The following is a 17,735-nucleotide window of genomic DNA, read 5'->3' as shown; positions in this document are numbered from 1 at the left end:
GATGGGAGCTGCTACCTGTCCAAAACCCCGGATAAACCTCCGGTAGTAATTGGCAAAACCCCAAAACCGCTGCACCTCTTTAACGGTGGTTGGAGTCTGCCAATTACGCACAGCCGACACACGGTCAATCTCCATCTTCACCCCTGACGCGGACAACCGATGACCCAAGAAGGAGATGGACTCCTGGAAAAACAGACATTTCTCTGCCTTGACATACAAGTCATGCTCCAACAGCCTACCCAACACTCGGCGCACCAGGGCTACATGCTCGGCTCGTGTAGAAGAGTACACTAGGATGTCGTCATTGTACACTACCACACCTTGCCCATGCAGGTCTCGGAAGATCTCGTCCACAAAGGATTGGAAGACTGAAGGAGCATTCATTAACCCGTATGGCATGACGAGATACTCATAATGACCCGAGGTGGTACTAAATGCTGTCTTCCATTCATCTCCCTCCCTAATGCGCACCAAGTTGTAGGCGCTCCTGAGATCCAGTTTTGTGAAGAAACGTGCTCCGCGTAATGATTCAGTCATACTCGCAATCAGAGGAAGAGGATAACTGTATTTGACAGTGATCTGATTGAGACTACGGTAATCAATACACGGGCGCAACCCTCCATCCTTCTTCTTCACAAAAAAGAATCTTGAGGACGCAGGGGAAGTGGAGGACCGTATGTATCCTTGTCTCAGGGACTTGGCTATGTATGTCTCCATAGCCGCCGTCTCCTCTTGAGACAGAGGATACACATGGCTCCGTGGAAGAGCCGCACCTGCCTGGAGGTTTATCGCACAATCTCCCCGTCTATGAGGTGGCAATCGCGTCGCCCTAGTCTTGCTGAACACGAGTGCCCAATCCTCATACTCGGGGGGAATGTGCATTGCGGGCACTTGGTTTTGGACTCTCCACCGTGGTCGCCCCGACGGAAACACCTAAACATCGCCCGACACACTGGACAGACCATTCCTTGAGAGCCCTCTGTTGCCACAAAATGGTGGGGTCATGGGCAATTAACCAAGGAAGCCCCAGCACCACGGGATATGCAGGAGAGTCGATCAGGTACAATTTAATGATCTCCTCATGACCCCCCTGCGTCTTCATCTTTAGTGGCGCAGTGACCTCCCTAATCAATCGACCTCCCAGATCCCAACGGACGGCTATCTAGGGCATGGACAGGGAAGGGTGCATCAACGGGCAGGAGGGGAATCCCTAACTTAACACAAAATTTGCGGTCAATGAAATTCCCAGCTGCGCCTGAATCGACTAGCGCCTTATGCTGGGAATGAGATGAGGAAATACTACAGGTATACACATGTGAACAACAGAGAGCTCTGGGTGAGTTGGGCGCCTACTCACCTGGAATGACTCCCCAGTGCGCGACCTGTTGCCTCGAATCCCTGGAGACCCTCCCCAGCACCTAGCCGCCGTGTGTCCTCCACGGCCACAGTTGGTGCAGGGACGGCCCCCCTCGGGCTCTCTCTCCTCCTCTCTCTAGCGCCAGCACCCCCGAGCTCCATAGGGCTCGGCTCGGAGATGCTGATGGATGGAATGGACGGCCCCAACTCTGGACGTCCGCGGGTGGCCAGCAGGGTATCCAGACGGATTGACATGTCCACCAGCTGGTCGAAGGTTAGATTGGTGTCCCTGCAGGCCAACTCTCGTCGAACGTCCTCACGCAGGCTGCACCGATAGTGATCGATGAGGGCCCTCTCATTCCACCCCGCATCCGCCGCTAGAGTCCGGAAGTCCAGGGCGAACTCCTGTGCGCTCCTCTTCCCCTGTTGAAGGTGGAACAGACGCTCCCCCGCCGCTTTACCCTCAGGGGGATGATCGAAAACAGCCCTGAAGCGGCGGGAGAACTCCGCGTAGCTGATGGTGGCGGCGTCTATTCCCCTCCAGTCGGCGTTGGCCCACTCCAACGCCTTGCCGGAGAGACAGGAGATGAGGGCGGAGACGCTCTCGTATCCCGAGGGCGCCGGGTGTATGGTTGCCAGGTAGAGTTCCACTTGAAGGAGGAACCCCTGACACCCGGCTGCGGTGCCATCATATGCCCTCGGGAGCGAGAGCCGAATCCCACTGGACTCCGGAGCTGGTATGGTGGGGCTGGCCGATGGTGGTGGTAAGGTAGGAGGAGGTGTGGGCATGCCTCCTCGCTCCCATCGGCGCAGGGTGTTCATGACTTCTTGCATGGCTGATCCGAGTTGCTGGATCCTGGCGTCCTGGCAGCTAACCCGATCCTCCAGCGACTCGGTCCCCGCCGCTGCTCCTGCTGACTCCATAGTAATGGTGTGTTATTCTGTCACGGTACACTTGTGGATGTGGTAGTGAAGTCAGGCGCAGGACACAGCGGATAAGTCAAAACGACTTTACTGAGACTCAATGAACAAATACAAATAAATGGCCTCGTAAAACACAGGAGGCGAAAGACTACACGCAACGCGTAAAATACACTCATGCACAAAATATACCGAACCTAGACAAACGACAGGCGGACAATAACACACAACTGCAAACAAAACCAAAGGGTAACTTATAGGTGACATAATCAATACAGAAGACGAAACAGGTGCACCAACTAGACAAGACCAAACAAACATCGAGAACATCAAGCGGTAGCAGCTAGTACTCCGGGGACGACGACCGCCGAAGCCTGCCCGAGCAAGGAGGAGGAGCAGCCTCGGTGGTATTCGTGACAGGTCCAGAGTGGATCTTCAGAATGTCTATCCGAGCCTGCTCATTGGGCAGCTCAGTGTGTGTAGATACAAAGCCAGAATTTAAGGCTTTGTATCTACAGACACTGAGCTGACCAATGAGCAGGCTCAGATGGACATTCTGAAGATCCACTCTGGACCAATCACAGAACTGCCGGACTCTTAAAGACACCCCATCCAACCTGACAGAGCTTGAGAGGATCTGCAGAAAATAATGAGAGAAACTCCCTAAATACAGGTGTGCGTCATACCCAAGAAGACTCGAGGCTGTAATCGCTGCCAAAGGTGCTTCAACTAAGTACTGAGTAAAGGGTCTGAATACTTATGTAAATGTGATATTTCTGTTTTTTTATGACTACATGGAACTCTATTCCACATCAAGTAAGTCATGCAAGCAGTACAATTAGATTGAAAAAACAGATAAATATACAGCTTATGGAACAGCGGGGACTGTGAAGCAACACAAACATATGCACAGACACATGCACACACACACACAATAACATCCGCACTATACACACATGTACACATGGATTTTGTGTTGTAGATATGTGGTAGTAGAGTATGGGCCTGAGGGCACACACTTAATGTGTTGTGAAATCTGTTGTGAATGGATTGTAATGTTTAAAAAATTGAATAATTGCCTTAACTGTGCTGGACCCCAGGAAGAGTAGCTGCTGCCAAGGGAGTAATTGCTTGAGTCTCAGAAGAAGTGGTCATCGAGGAGCTGAAAATTATTCCTGGTGTGGTTGATGCACAGGGGATGAATCATTGGGTCAATGGCAAGAAAAAAAATAGCTTGTCTATTCTTGTGTTTTTTGATGTGGAGTCCCTCCCGATCCGAGTGAAGCTGTGGTTTGTGTACTTTCCTGTAAGAGCTTTTATTTCCAGGCTGTTGGAGTGTAAATGGTGTACAATGTTTGGATATGTAGAGAGTGTCTGCAGGCGGAGGAATCCAAGATGTGGAAGTTGTGGAAAAGTAGGTCATGATGAATGTTATGAAGAAGATGTGAAGTGTTGCAACTGTGGTGGAAAGCACGTACCTACATCTTCAGAGCGCCTGACGAGGGTGAAAGAGAATGAGGTTGCCAAAGTCAGGGCCGTTTAGAGCATTTCATTTTTTATTTTTTTCATATGCAGAGGCTGTCAAAAGGGTGGAGGGAATGAAAGGTCATCCTGAGGACTCCATAGTGTTGGGTAGGCCTTCAATGCAGGCTGCAGAGTTGACTTCCCACCAGCAGGATCCAGGGATGTTACATGTTACATGTTTTTATGGCAATGGTGATCAATGGCACGGATAAAGTGGAGGGAAAGCCCAGGAAGACATTATTGTGGATGCGGCAGAGCGGTTCTTGGGAATAAAAGATTTCTCAGGGAAGGAGTTACATGAGGTGTTGTCACGAGCAGTGATACCACAGACAGAAGGTGTAACCAAGACACGTCAAAGGGGCTATAAAGCTGAAGCATCCGTTAAAAAAGTTTTCTAACCACCAAATATGGTAGTGAGAGGAAGTCCACTTGCGGGTAGTGGCAGAGGATGGAACTAGGTGAAACTGGGCCGACATTCTGCTAATTTTCTCATTGATGAAACATCTGATCTCAATAAATGTTTCTGTTCCCAAAACTAGAATCTGTTACGAACACAGTGCACTAAGTTTTGTAGACTTGACACTTCTGACAAAGTTTTTAAAATGTGCATTGTTTAGGAGTGCACTTCACAGAGGAGATGTTCCCTAACGGAAATATGCAAATATATGCTACAACGCGCCAATAGGATCTCGCTAGCTTGTGCTTGGCTTTGTCAACCTCCTTGTTTGTTCTGCCCACTATGCTTCATTTGCTCCCATTGTAAACGACACAGATTAACTATATTGGGTTAGTTATAAATATATTTGGTGATACCCTCTCAGGCCCCAGAGCCTATGGAGGGAGTTATGTTAGATAGAAGAAATGAGGGAGTGGGAAGAGTGTTGCATGATGGCAAAGCGACATGGACAGTTGTTTTGATTGAGTCAAATAGTGTCTGTAAAGCCTGGCTATTGACGGAAACGATGTGTCATACAAGAGAAACTGATGTTAATTATTAACGAATACATACTGTACATTCTTTCAGGCGTCCATCAATTTCTTCTGTAATCTTGAAGTCCCTTGTCTCTGGGATCTGCCATGATGCCTTGAAAAAAACAGCTCTGCTGAATTGTGAGTTTGAAAGTTGTGACATCAGAGTAAGTGTTTTGCTGGTTTTATGATAGGGGAGAGTGGGGTGTGTCGAGCCATTTTTTACATTCAGCATCACTCAGTCAATTGAAATAAATAAATATAAATATATGTATATTTATTTTATTTATATTTAGTATTTATTTATTTCAGGATGTTGTGTATCCCGGGAAATAATTAGAATTCATGTAAACATCACAGTTTTGAAAACATTGCTTGTCCAAAAAAAGTGGTCTCTTGGCACAGGTATGGTATATTTTGAGCTGCGGAACAGGGTAAGTTAAGCTGCCTACAAATTTCTGTACTGACTAAAATGTTACCAAAACCTTTTTTAAACCATGTATATCTTTATTTCCCAAAAATAATTCAACACAATCACAATCGCTTTTTGTGTTTTAAAAATTGTAAGCATCTTTTAACACAGGCTTGACACCTAACAAACACTTTGTACTTTTTCAATCACTTTAAACATAGGCCAGGCCCTGTTCTTACCAATAATGCCTTGCATTACGCCTGGGAAGAAAACACTTCAATTTGCTCAACTTGCCATTGGCTTAACCATTGGCTCAACTTACCCCATGGCCATTGGCTCAACTTACCACAAGGCAAACATTTGGACTACATTAGCCCACATAGCTATAAGGATGCACTTTCATTCTAGGTTTAGGACCTCATATTTAAGCTCATAGAGATGTATAGAACCATTTTTAAATTATCTACTTAGTTTTTTACACAAGCATCATGAAAACTCTAACACAATAAATGTTTTTGACTTGGTGAAAATCATTTTTTTGGACCTAACTTGCTTACCACTTTTTCCATGTGGTTTCTTCCTTCACAGACTCCATGAAATGATGACCTTTTCTAAATATTTAGTCAAATTATTAATTTTGTGTATGGTTTCCTCCTCAATTTACACCTATGGCTCAATTTACCCCACTCTCCCCTATGTATTCCAGGAACATCATAATTTATTCTAGGTGAATTTAATTGCGCTTTGATTTAACTTTGCCTTGAGAACATGTGAAATTGAAGACATTCATTCAAAACAACATATTTTGTGTAGGTGCTTTTACATACACTAGCATTGCTTTCAATTGTATCTGGTTGCACAAAAACAGTCCGTGGGATGCCAGAAGTTAAATACAATTCCATTTCAACTTACTGTGTCAATGGGCAGGAAGGTTGATCATTATGATGGGGCAATTTGAGACAAAATATCTAAAGGATTGTATTATTAAACAGACTTTCCAAACGTGGGTATATTTTAGACCCACTTCCTCTCTGCTTACCTCATGTCAAAATAAAAGTCCCCCACGTTATTCCTTTTTTGTCCACATATGGCGCACATGCAGGACTTTTATTTTGACATAAGGTAAGCAGAGAGCAAGTGGGTCTACAATAGACCCACGTTTGGAACGTCTGTTTAATAATACAATCCTTTAAATATTTTGTCTCAAGTTCCTACCGTCATAATGACCAACCGTCCTGCCTACCGGCACAGTAAGTTGAAATGAAATTGTATTTAACTTCTGGCTTCCCACGGACTGTTTTTGTACACCGCGTTGCTAAAAGCACCTATATTTTGTGGTGCTTTTGAAAATTCATTCAGCTTAAGGCTTACCTGCATATGAACATGAGAAAACATTAACAAAATGTCCATAAGGTGTCACTATTGTCTTAGAAATATTTTCAGTTCAATTCATTTCAGTTCTCTGACAGACTTTCTAGGCTGAAATAGCACGAGGACGGGAGGAAGTAAGTATTTGAAGTTACAACAACAATGTGCCATGCCATGGAGGATTCATTTGAACTCTCAGTTGTCAGAGGCTCAGTGGGCCTGCATCACTCTGGCTTGAGTCACAGGGCAGAGGGCAGGGATGGTCAGTCAGTGGGGTGATGGAGTTGAACAGAGAGGTTATTTGATACGTGGGGTTTCTAAAGGATTGTGGCAGTCAGGGTTTAAAGAGGTTGGAGAACTTGGAGAACTTGGAGAACTTGGTAAGAACTTGGTAAGACAAACCTTGGTTTTGGAGTGAACTAGGCCTATCAACTGCCCATAACACTTGTAACAAGGCTGATTGGTTCAAGGCAAAATGAATGGGACACAGAACTGATCCTGAACCTGTAGTCAACTGCAAACAATAAGCTAAAACCAGTGTGGTTGGTTTTTCCTAGCTGCGGTCACGGCGGCACCCTCTACTGTTTACTAGGAGCATTCTCAGGCCGGTTGTCAGGACTTCTGCTCCACATAAACAAAGGCACATCTGGGCAGGCGGGTGGGGCGGGAGGCCACCCGCGCGACGTGTAAACGGACGAGGCCCCTGAGGGGACGGCTGTCGTCAAGCACCCGTCGTCCTCTTGGCCGCGTTTCCAAGGAGGCTGAAGTTCCTTCCACGGGTCTCTGAACATTCCGAGTGCCGTTCTTTTTCTTCTTCTCTTCGTCGTTGTTCTCAGCTGCTGGTAGTTTCCTGTACACACCCTTGAGTTTATGAGAAGGGTCCTTGCACATCGCGTGCTGCAGAATAAACGGATGTACTCTATAGTGTATACTAGTGCTTCTAAAGCTAGAGTGGTCAGAGATCCTGTAGAGGGCGTGAAGGGTCAGCTCAGCGCATCCAGTGTGTGTGTCCTGTCACCTCTGGGACCTATATGTGACACAGCTGTGAATCACTGAGATTGGTCACACTATCAGCAGTTAGAGAGGGGTAATACAAGGTCATGCATTCAACAGTAATGGAGGCACCTTTTTGACATGATGTTGGTATTTTTAGAATGTATGCAGTGGCAGTGAATACGTGCATAACTGGTAGGCCCTACATGCTTTTCAAGTTTAGTGTGTCTATGTAAATGCATGTGTGCTTGCTTGGGACATTTTTAGACAATGTCAGTGAGTGTGCAACTGTGTTTGTGTAACTGTGTGTGCGTGTGTGCTGTGGGACATCCAATCCTCTCGCTCGCCTCACTCCACGCTTGTTTGCAGGTGGTCTGTCATGCTCGGGGGCCGGCAGTAGATTTAATATTTCATAGGAACGGAGCATGCCCCTGGACACCATCATTGAGTCCACATGGCAGGCCGGAAAGGCGCACTGTGAGCACTTGGCTTAAATATGCAGCTTGCCAGCCCCCCTTTCCAACATGCCGCCCGCTCGCTTGCTGGGCCTCACAATTACAAGCCAGCTACAGCTACAGATGTTGGCAGCTGTCTTTAACTCCTTGGATGCATTACTGGAGCCCTCTGTTTTAATGACCTCTGTGGGTTCTTTAATGGGTGAATAATTGAAAATGCTATGGGGATGTGAATGAAGGAGTCACACAGAAGGAGAAATCTATCTTTAGATGAGCTTTGCGATAGAGAAACTTTGTACAGTTTGATTACTAATTATTGCTCTTTTTATCTGTGTATGCCTGAGAGAGAGAGAGAGAGAGACAGAGAGAGACAGAGAGAGACAGAGATGCCATTGCCCACAGCACTTGAGACTGAGGAGCCCCAGCGGGCGGAGATACAGTAGTTCAGCTCCAGACGTCCTGTTTTAATGTCCTCTCCACTTCCACAGACCATATAAACAGGAAGCATAAACCAAACATGTTTATGACACAATTGCAAAATCTGTTGTACAGAGCTGAAGTTTAGCTCAGTATTCCGTTCAACAAGTTCAAGGGGCTCAGTAAACATCTACCTTTTAAAAGGATATCAGCTCTTTTTTTTCAGAAACTTGCACATTGCGTAGAGTTCAGGTTGGCTCGCAGCCAGAGAGAGCAGAGGGAACTAAACCAGCATCATTATTCAACAAGGTCAAACCCGATTTAAATTTGGAACCCCAGCCAGAGCAGGGCATCTTGAAACTGTTAGGAAACTATTCCTGGATCTTAAACAGGCCAGGGGGACTGTGTACATCTCCCTAAAATGTCAATTTATGTACAAACACTACGTTTAGTCAAGCTCCTTTACACTACTACCACTCACAAACACACACTCATTCACTCACTCACTCACTCACTCACTCACTCACTCACTCACTCACTCACTCACTCACTCACTCACTCACTCACTCACTCACTCACTCACACACTCACTCGTTCACTCACACACTCACACTCACACTCACACACACACATACACAAATATTCAAACACACACACATACACATACAACACACTATGCTCCCCTGCCTCGGCCTTTCCTGCATATGAGAATCCACAGAGCCCCTCGCTGTGTGCAGTCTCAAGCCCCCCGTCACAAACACACCGCCCCCCCAACCGAACCAGACCAGAGGAGCAAACAACAAGTCTCAGACAATAACCATGTCAGCATTCAGCTGGACAGCTTGTTCATGTTGTGGGACTTCACTGAGGACTATGGATTCCTATGGATTCATCTTGTTTGTTGTAGAGGCTTTATGTGATCAGTTCAGTCATGGGAATATACTGTAAATGTGGAACTAGTGTTTAATGTACACTATCTTTCAAAAGTTTGGGTCACTTAGAAATGTCCTTGTTTTCGAAAGAAAAGCAATTTTTTGTCCATTAAAATAACAGCAAATTGATCAGAAATACAGTGTAGACATTGTTAATGTTGTAAATGGCTATTGTAGCTGGAAACGGCTGATTTTTTATGGAATATCTACATAGGCGTACAGAGGCCCATTATCAGCAACCATCGGTCCTGTATTCCAATGGCACGTTGTGTTTGCTAATCCAAGTTTATCATTTTAAAAGGTTAATTGATCATTAGAAAACCCTTTTGCAATTATGTTAGCACAGATGAAAACTCTTGTGCTGATGAAAGAAGCAATAAAACTGGGCTTCTTGAGACTAGTTGAGTATCTGGAGCATCAGCAATTGTGGGTTCGATTACAGGCTCAAAATGTCCAGCAACAAATACATTTCTTCTGAAACTCGTCAGTCTATTCTTGTTCTGAGAAATGAAGGCTATTCCATGCGAGAAATTGCCAAGAAACTGAAGATCTCGTACAACGCTGTGTACTACTCCCTTCACAGAACAGCGCAAACTGGCTCCAACCAGAATAGAAAGAGGAGTGGGAGGCCCCGGTGCACAACTGAGCAAGAGGACAAATACATTAGAGTGTCTAGTTTGAGAAACAGACGCCTCACAGGTCCTCAACTGGCAGCTTCATTAAATAGTACCCGCAAAACACCAGTCTCAACGTCAACAGTGAAGAGGCGACTCCGGGATGCTGACCTAGGCAGAGTTGCAAAGAAAAAGTCCAGTGTCTGTGTTATTTTGCCCATCTTAATCTTTTATTTTTATTGGCCAATCTGAGATATGGCTTTTTATTTGCAACTCTGCCTAGGTCAGCATCCCGGAGTTGCCAACATTAACAATGTCTACACTGTATTTCTGATCAATTTGCTGTTATTTTAATGGACAGAAAAATTGCATTTCTTTCGAAAACAAGGACATTTCTAAGTGACCCCAAACTTTTGAACGTTAGTATACTTCTCTAGATGATCGAGCCAAACATTTCACACACCTCCTTCCCCATTCTTCTACCCCCACTGCCTGTCTCAGTATCATACTGTTATGTAAATTCACAGCTAAAGCAGAACTAGGCAGCAATGTTCTGGGACCGTTTTATCATTAACAGGGGGCCTGCCTGGTCCCTGGGCTGCATGCTGTGAGGTTCTGTAAGTCCTCCACTCTGCTTGCACACTCCAACTGAGGAGCATAAGGGCCCAAAAAAGCAGGTGTTTGCTGATCCTGTGGCCTTCTGGTCCCCTCACCAGGGATCCCTGGCCATTTTAGATGTGCTTTATTAGTTAGGGAGTGTGTGTGTGTGTGGGAGTGATCCCAGCTCTGGCAACACGCGGATCTGCAGCGCAGGGCTTGCCTGGTGGGGCTTGCAGCTGTGTGCTTAATAGCTCTGTATTGCTGTTGTTCTATCTTTCTCTTTCACTGACTAATTCTCTCTCTCTCTCTCTCTCTCTCTCTCTCTCTCTCTCTCTCTCTCTCTCTCTCTCTCTCTCTCTCTCTCTCTCTCTCTCTCTCTCTCTCTCTCTCGACTGTATGTTGATGTTCTCTATGACCGCTGGAGTGAATGACCACACCTCAGAGACCTCTGCTCCTCACCAACACAGAGGCACAGGGAAAGGGAGAGGGATGAGCTCTAAAAACACCCCTGCCTGACAATGGTCTCTCAGTCCTTGAAGGCAGCCATCTTGGATTTCTTCAATGGGCTATGTTTGGACAGCAATCATCCTGCGTATATCGTTGTATACAGTGACAGGATGAAAGACAAACCCTGAGCCAGGCAAGCACCTGTGAGGTGGAGTACAGGTCAGCTCCTCAGTGGCGATTTTAGCATGTAAATCTTGGTGGGGCAAACGCAACATTTTCTTTTTAGATGCATGCCAGCAAAGCCACAACACAACACTAAACAATACATTAATTGCACTATAACGGTGACAAACGGTGCCCACAAACTGTTAGGACCTACATAAAGCTGTCCCAACAGCATAGCTTTCTTTTCAGCACCATGGAGTGAATCCTTACCATCGCTACATCTGGCTATCAGCGGAGCCTTGTCTGGCAGCAAAACAGTTCATTCAGCTTCATTTACTGCCTTTTTAAAAAACATAGCTGATATGGCTGACTTGCTTAAACAAATGTGGTTTCTACTGACAATTGAGATGTACAAACTATGGCATAAGGGAACGATGAGCGGATAAGAGGCAATCCGTAATTTTGTTTAAGACATTAATGAGCGAGCTAAGACGGACGTAGTCAATATAACTATTTGTTCAGCACTTTTGAAATGTACAGCGTGTCACGTCCACTCCTTCTCCCCCAATCCGGCGCTCGACGTCACCGGTCTACTAACCACTGGTGCTGGCAACCCATCTTTACGCACACCTGGCAACCATCATTACGCACACCTGCATCTCATCATTAGTCACACCTGGACTTCATTACTCCCTTGATTACTTACGCTTTATATAGCACTCTATTGTTATCAGTCATCAGGTAGTATTGTTTATGTTTCTATGTTAGACGCGGCTCTTGTTTTGTATCATGCCATGTTCGTTATTATTAAACTCACTAACTGCACCTGCTTCTTGACTCCCTGTGTCTATGTTACACAGCGACAGAATTCAGAACATGGGCCGTTCTTACAGTATTCTCCCTGTACACCAAGTCAGAACCATAGGATAAATAAAGGGGGTATATAAGCAGACAATGAAAGCTCTTACAATATTCGATGATGAAATGTATCTAAAACAGACTATAGGCTACATGTGCACCACCAAGTCAGAACAGTAGGCTAAGTTATGAGGGGGAAAGGGACCAAATTATTAGGGTGAGGCATATGGGCTACTAACAGCTTACTACACAACATACACTTAGTATTACTTTCTTAGCTACAGTATACATATCTCCCTGGCATATTACATCATTTATTCAGCAGCATACAAGACTTTGGACTCACCTTGTTGTGCTGTGCTCACTTGAACAGGAAGGTGGCGTGGCAGTCCTTCTTGTGGACAAATTTTGTCATCAAAGTCTGGCATTCTCTGGATTTATGTTGCTTTCAAGACAACTAGGAATCATGACGTCAGTGATCTTCAGGTCGGAGCTCTAGAAAGAGGCCAGAGTTCCCGAGTTGGATGACCATTCAAAATGTATTTTCCCAGTCGGAGCTACATTTTTTGTGAGTTCCCAGTTGTCTTGAACTCACTGAAGTCTGAGGTTTCCTAGTTCCGAGTTTCCAGTTGTTTTGAACGTGGCAGAAGTCATGCTGGATTGGCAGTATGGCCAATGTATTCAAACTTTTCTGGCCCATGGTGTTGTGAATGTTTATCCTTTTAAGCTTGGAAAAGAGACCCTTAAACCCAGACTTGGACCACACACCCTCTCCACCGTATAGCAGGCTAGTGATTGCTTTGCAATGCTTACAGTTAGCCACTGATTCCTTCTAAACCACTCATTGTTGAATTTGCGATTTCCAACTTGTTGTGTAATGTTTATGTCCAATTGCCGATGAGCACTGATATGTTTTATCTATAATTTATCTTCATATGACAAGGATTGAAAAGGATTTGCCAGTAGATTGTCGACTTGATTCCTGATGGTGACTGCTTGTCTAGCTTGCTAGCTAAGATTTTAAAATGATGATGTTGACATGATCAGTCCAATCAAAGCTACGGTAGATATAACATGATTTGACGTCATTTTATCTGTGGCCAATGACCTTGAGCCTTCTTGGATGGGCACTTCTAATGTAAATCTACTGCAGCACCCAAGGAGCTTGAACTTTCTAGCTCTCCCTGTAGATTTTGCGGTGACCTAGTGTCCCAATGAGTGACAGAACACTGAGCCAATCACGGCGCAACTAGAGAACATTACCAGCCCCTACACTCTGTATTTTCCGCTGGCTTCCCTACCACCACAGAAAGCACTGTGCTTGGCTGAAACACCTGCATTTTGGAGCTGCCTTACTCAAGAAAGCAAAAAAGAGACCATGTTTGTATGCGGCTTTAATAACTCAATTATTTTTTTTAATTTTACATTGCTTACAAACTGATATGTGACACGTATTAATCCCAAAATGACATGCAAAACGAGCAAAAAAACCCCAAAAAACAGGTGGGGCTATGCCTCACTTGCCCTGAATGACGGGTCACCACTACAGATCCTATTCTCTGGAAAGTATATCAGTCTCTATCTCAGTCTGTAGCGTTCTCCTTCCCTCTTCATCACTCCCCTCTCCATTAAGATAGGACAGGTGAAAGCAACATAGTGGAGGCCTTAGTGTCTGGGGATTGATTTAAACTGTCCAGGGGTGAGTTTCTCAAAAACACAAACATCATCTTTAGCACTAAGATCATCTTAAGTCCATTGGTAGGCAATAGATGAATAATGATCTTAATGCAAAAGACGATCTTTATGTTTTTTGGGAAACTGAGCCCAGTTCCTTTAGTCCAGTTCTGAAGGAAAGGAAGGAATGGAGACAATGACATTAGACCAGGGGTGTCAAACTCATTTTAGCTCAGGGGCCACATGGAGGAAAATCTATTCCCAAGTGGGCCGGACCGGAAAAATCATGGTATATATAACTTAAAAACAACAACTTCAGATTGTTTTCTTTGTTTTAATACGATCAACATACAACATAAAGCTGGAGCCTGAGGACAGTGTGTCCAAAATAGTACAAGCACAACATCACTATTAATCATAAAACACGTCAAGTTTATTTGAAAATTCTAAAGAAAAAGAACACACAAACACACAATGCCTCAGTGATTAACAGAACTGTTTCACAGATCACAGAACTATATCAGGGTGTCATTTCTCAGGCAGAAATGTAGATAAAAATAATGAAATCCTGTTCCCCAAACAAGTGCAAGAACCACAGAGTCAAGAATAGGTTAAATATACAAATAAAATAAAAACAATTAAAAACAATAGCACATCAACATAAAAACATATAAACATAAAGCTGGAGCCTGAGGACAGTGTCCAAAAGCACAACATCACTATTAATCATAAAACACCTCAAGTTATTTGAAAGTTCTGAGGACAAAGAACACACAAACACACAATGCCTCAGTGATTCACAGAAGTATATCACAGATCACAGAACTATATCAGGGGTGTCATTTCTCAGGCAGAAATTTAGATAAAAATAATGAAATCCTGTTCCCCAAACAAGTGCAAGAACCACAGAGTCAAGAATAGGTTAAATATACAAATAAAATAAAAACAATTAAAAACAATAGCACATCAACATAAAAACATATAAACATAAAGCTGGAGCCTGAGGACAGTGTCCAAAAGCACAACATCACTATTAATCATAAAACACCTCAAGTTATTTGAAAGTTCTGAGGACAAAGAACACACAAACACACAATGCCTCAGTGATTCACAGAAGTATATCACAGATCACAGAACTATATCAGGGTGTCATTTCTCAGGCAGAAATTTAGATAAAAATAATGAAATCCTGTTCCCCAAACAAGTGCAAGAACCACAGAGTCAAGAATAGGTTAAATATACAAATAAAATAAAAACAATTAAAAACAATAGCACATCAACATAAAAACATATAAACATAAAGCTGGAGCCTGAGGACAGTGTCCAAAGGCACAACATCACTATTAATCATAAAACACCTCAAGTTATTTGAAAGTTCTGAGGACAAAGAACACACAAACACACAATGCCTCAGTGATTCACAGAAGTATATCACAGATCACAGAACTATATCAGGGTGTCATTTCTCAGGCAGAAATGTAGATAAAAATAATGAAATCCTGTTCCCCAAACAAGTGCAAGAACCACAGAGTCAAGAATAGGTTAAATATACAAATAAAATAAAATCAATTAAAAACAATAGCACATCAACATAAAAACATATAAACATAAATCTGAAAGCGTTGCTCAAACTCCCGTAACAGTCCCGTAATTTTATCTTTGAACCGCTTCATGTCTGCCACATGTTGGGTCGCGCACACATTTTTCAGACAGGGGAAGTGAGCTGCATCACCACCGGCAAGTTGCGTCTCCCACAATGACAGCTTCAACTTGAAAGAACGTATGCTGTCATAATACTGCGTGACAACTTTGTTGCGCCCTTGCAGCTGTTTGTTCAAGTTATTCAGGTGCTCTGTAACATCCACCATAAATGCAAGGTCCTGCATCCATTCTGCGGAATGAAATTCTAACACTGGTTTGCCCTTTTCTTCCATGAACTGTTCAATTTCTTCTCGTAAATCAAAGAAACGCCTCAGCACAGCACCTCGGCTTAACCATCTTACCTCAGTGTGGTATGGTAGGCCATAGATGTGGTCTTTCTCTCTGAGAAGGCTGTCAAACTGACGGTGATTCAGGCTTCTGGATCGGATGAAATTAACAGTTTGGATGACCACCTTCATGACGTTATCCATCTTTAATGACTTGCAACACAAAGCCTCCTGGTGCAAAATACAGTGAAAAGTCAAAAATCACGTCCTCCATTTGCAGATTGCACTTTCTCTCTGAACTTTGTCACAACGCCTGCTTTTTTCCCGATCATTGAGGGCGCACCATCTGTAGCCAGGCTGACAGCGCGGGCCAGTCCACTCCGACCCTGTCCAGCGCGCCGACGAGTGCGGTAAAAATATCAGCTGCTGTCGTTGTATCTGTCATTGGCACCAACTCCACGAACTCCTCGGTGACGGTCAATGTGTCATCAACTCCGCGGATGAAAATGGCCAGTTGTGCAACATCTGTAATGTCCGTGCTTTCATCAATTGCAACCGAAAACGCAATAAATGACTTTACTTTTTGCTTCAACTGGCTGTCCAAATCCACTGAAAGATCGGAAATCCTGTCTGCAACTGTGTTTCTTGTCAGGCTGATATTTGCAAAAGCCTGCCGCTTTTCAGGGCACACAATCTCCGCTGCCTTCATCATGCATGTTTTTACAAATTCACCCTCACTAAATGGTTTTGAAGCCACTGCGATTTCATTAGCAATGAGGTAGCTAGCTTTCACTGCAGCGTCACTGATGTCTCGGCTGTGAGTAAACACAGACTGCTGTTTCTTCAGACCCGCCAACAGTTCATTCACCTTCTCTCATCTCCGCTGTCCTTGAAAGTTGTCATATTTGTCGGCATGAAGACTCACATAGTGGCGACGAAGGTTATATTCTTTCAGCACTGCAACATGCTCTGAACACACCAAACATACAGCTTTCCCATTCAATTCCGTGAATAAATAGGATGACCATTTTTCTTGGAACACTCTGCACTCTGCGTCCACTTTTCTCTTTTTTGACAGAGACATATTGGGGCAATGAGGGTGCCAAAGCACATAATGTTAAAAGTAGAAGCCGTAATAAATATCGCGGGCAAAACAAAGTAGCTCATTGGCTGCACGTGCTTGACCTACTTGCTCTGCCCCGGTATAAACAGTTTGCTTGCTTAACACAATTGCTATTGCGCCATCCAGTGGACGCAATTGGAACAGCAGTTTATTTTAATTGAAAAATTGCAGCGCATTTTTATACTTTAAAAAAAATAAAAAAAGTAAATTTATTTATTTATTTATTTTGTTTATTTTTTTTGAAATCATCTCGCGGGCCGGATTAAACCCGTTTGCGGGCCTGATCCGGCCCGCGGGCCGGACGTTTGACACCCCTGCATTGGACTATTAAGATGCTTCCAGTCTCTGGGTGTTTGTTGCTTGATCTGTGCACCACTAGAGGGCAGCGTCTTCAAGCGAGATGAGGTGTGTCCTGACTGCCCCAAAGCACTAGCCACCTCTTTCCTAAATGGATACAGCGATTATAATGTGTAAAACAGCTAGAGGAAACTAACAGAGTCGTTGTCACACCAGATCTTAGTCACACAGAGAGGTGGCAGTGTTGTATTATTGGCGCACCTCAAAAAGAAACGGAGTCCCGCCATTCTACAGTTCCACAGAAAGACAGAGGAACATGTTTGCTCATGCCGCAGGGCGCAATGTTTTCAGAGGAACAGCAGGAGCGATGAGAGGGAGGTAGGGAGGAGGGGAGGAGGGAGGCTGAGGGAGTCTGGTGGCCACATGTCCCTTCTATTGCTCAGTGCTTGGTTATTGCAGGGTAGGGTTACATGCTAAAGATTCACGGAGAGGCTGAAAATAAACCCTCTCCAAACACAGGGGCTGGGTGGTGGTGTGGTGAGGACAGGCCCTAGCCTCCACATCCCTCAGCTTTAGCTCAATTAGACCTCCTATAGCAGGGTTCCCCATCTGGCGGCCCTCGGTCCGAATTTGGTCCGCGGGTGATTTTATTTGGCCCCCCAAGTTATTTTGTTTCATTGCT

Source organism: Coregonus clupeaformis, chromosome 29 (assembly GCF_020615455.1).
Source record: "Coregonus clupeaformis isolate EN_2021a chromosome 29, ASM2061545v1, whole genome shotgun sequence".
Lineage (NCBI taxonomy): Eukaryota > Metazoa > Chordata > Actinopteri > Salmoniformes > Salmonidae > Coregonus > Coregonus clupeaformis.
This window is presented reverse-complemented; position numbering follows the sequence as displayed.